The sequence below is a fragment of the Octodon degus genome, unplaced genomic scaffold, assembly GCF_000260255.1.
Source record: "Octodon degus isolate 3935 unplaced genomic scaffold, OctDeg1.0 scaffold00391, whole genome shotgun sequence".
NCBI lineage: Eukaryota > Metazoa > Chordata > Mammalia > Rodentia > Octodontidae > Octodon > Octodon degus.
The window spans coordinates 624545-627505 of record NW_004524967.1 but is presented as its reverse complement, the minus strand read 5'-3'; positions in this window follow the sequence as shown (position 1 = coordinate 627505).

Sequence of the window (2961 nt, the reverse complement as noted above, 5' to 3'; positions counted from 1 at the left end):
ATAATTTTTCTCCTTTTTTATCCTCTACCTCATCCTAGTTGTTCTTTCATTTTGAGCAGTTTCTTTTTTGAGGCCAGAGTTTCTTTTCCTCTCACAATGTCTGTATGAAAGTTACACTAGGTTTGTTTTAATTGATGATAAAAAAAATCATCTTGGGTTGCTCTTTGAACAGGTGTTTTGTGAAGCTGGTGTTGAGTGCTCAGCCTGATGTGAGTTGTAGAAACTGATAGGGATTTAAATCTAGTTGAGAATGACAAGTACATATTTGGGACATTTAGAAATAAATTGCAAAATCACTTTTTGATTTATGTCAGGAGCTAAAATTCCTGCCATGATTTTCTAAGCCATGACCTAGCCCCATCTGTCCTTCTGGCTTTGAGCTACCTGCAAGTCAAGTAAGCATCATATGATTGCTATTCCCAAATTGAGTTAATGACCTTGTATAACTCCTCTTATTACCAGTAAATAGCAATTTTCATTAACATTAGGGTTTAATTTATGGTTTTTTTTCTTATCATACTCATTATTTCTTACTCTGATCAATAACTTTCTCTAGTCAATCTTTTGATTTCAACTCTCTCATACCTTCCACTCAAATGCATACCTGTTGAACTCTGTTATATGCATTAGTGGGGTTTAAATATATACTGCATTTAGTACATGGCTGGGCATCTGCCTATTACTTTCAATTTTATCTTCTGTTACATCTGTTAGTATGATGACTCCTATGGTGATAATAAATTGCCCCTGAGATAATCAACTATATGAAATCAAATAATTCCACGCTTCTATGTGTTTTTAATGTAGATACATAACTTTCAGCAGGAAATTTATCAGGCTTTTTTCCATTACTTTCTAGATGTACTCACTGCTATTTCTTGCCAGTCCCTGTCAGATCTCTTTCATTTCTTCTTTTCTTCTCCATGTTCACTCAATTTCCTAGGTGCAAACACTTTTGTTTCTTTTGGATTTTTTTCTAGACTCTCTCAACTTTCTCTGGTCCTATGGCTTATCTAATGTGTAGAAATTGGTTTATTTTTAAAAGCATAGCTTTATTTATGTTACTTTTCAAAAACTTTCAACAATTCTTCATTTCCTACTGAAGAAATTCCCAGGGTTTCAGTTCTCTGCACCTGGATACGGTTCTGTCCCTCTCCACTGCCATTCCCTTTCCTACTTCATAAAGTGAAACTCATCTGAACAGTGTTTACTGCTCATTTAAGTGCAAGACTGTGGGGAAGCTTCCTGTGAGGGGCAGGTTCTATTTTGAGTGTCCTAACACAATGACGATCAAGACAGACACGACCGTGGTTCTGTCACACACATCATTTCACTCAGGCTGCTTTTGCGTCTCTTCTGAGATATTTTTGTCCTAATATATTCACATTTGATTTAGCCAATGTGACATTTGTAATATGCCTCCATATTTATGAAACATTCCAGTCATTTTGATTGAGGGATTCTTTTTCTTCTTAATTTCTGTGGTACGTATTTATATCCCTTTTGTTCCATGTAGCAGTTTTACTTTCTGCTTCACCTTTATGGAACACGTGGACCTGCTAGAGACTTTCTAAATCAGGAACCTTTCCCTCAACCATACATGTCTTTCACATTTTTCTTACTTAAATTCAGGACCCACCACTGCTAAGTCTATTGGTCCAAGAACATATGGTTTAAAGGTTAAATATAGAAATGAACTTAAATTGACAGCAGCAACAGACATAGCTGGTGGAAGTACGTGATTTATACCACTGTAGTTTCTCTACGCATTTTGAGTTTTGTTCTTTTATAATTCTTCAACAGGAGGGCTGAACATGGACTACAAGAAGGTAAAGTGCAGAATGGCCAAAAGTTCAAAGTGAGAAAAGCATACACAACAGAAAGAAAGGTAATATTTTTTTTCTCAAATTATCTGTGTAATACAATCCCCAGTCCACTTAATGGACTATGTGAAAACAGTTTGTATTGCAGCTGTGTCTCAGCCGTTCATCCTTTTTAAAATAAAAGTTCAGCATAAAAAATACTTTCCTCTGTTTCTTTTCAATTATTTTACCACATAGGCAGCAATTTGTTGAAGAAGTGCTTTTAATAGAATCTTGATTTACAGGGCACTGCTTGCTCAGCTCAGGGTCAGTCATGTTCTCCAGTGAAGAAGCTTCTTAAATGATGGTGCAGAGCTGACTTTAGGTATGGGGAATGTTAATAGGTGCTTCATGATGGAGAAATGCTGTATCCTCTTGATTAAATTTATTTATGGAGGTGACAAGGAGGTGAGAAGCTCAGGCTTCCATTTCATTAGATGCTCAGAGTAAGATAAAAACTGAATACAAGAAACTTAAGCTATTGCTGTTGAAAAACTATAAGTTTCATCACTTGAAATTGACAGAGACTTGATGGTTTGCTGCAATGAATTAGTCTAATAATGTTTCCCTAATAGTGAAGGTTATCAAGAAAATGAGCCAATTGTAATGGCCAATTATCATTTAAATTTAGTAATCTAATACGTTTTTACACATCATACTTGTCAAGGGTGGCAGCATATCTGTAGTGCTGAAGTGTGTGGTTCATGAAGACAGAGTGGATTTGAATTCAGTTTCTAAGAGTCTCGACTTGTGTGACCTCCATTGTTTAATTTGCCTATCTTTTGTCTAACACTTGACTTCCTCAATAGTAACATAAGCAGAACAATTCAGTTATCTTGAGTTAATATTCTATGCATTTAGGCCAACTTCCGGGAACCCCCAGACCCGGTCCTAGCCCAGGTACGGTGAGTGTGTAGAGAGCTTCCTGCTACCCTGCGCCGGTGGAACCAGTCCCAGCCCAGGCGCAGTGTGGGCCGGACCCTCTCCCACCCCCTTGGGCTGCCCCCCACCTCTCCGCCGTACCTCCCCCAACCCTCCTGCCCAGTAGGAATTCCTGCCGACTTCCTGAAACCCCCAGACCCAGTCCTAGCCCAGGTCC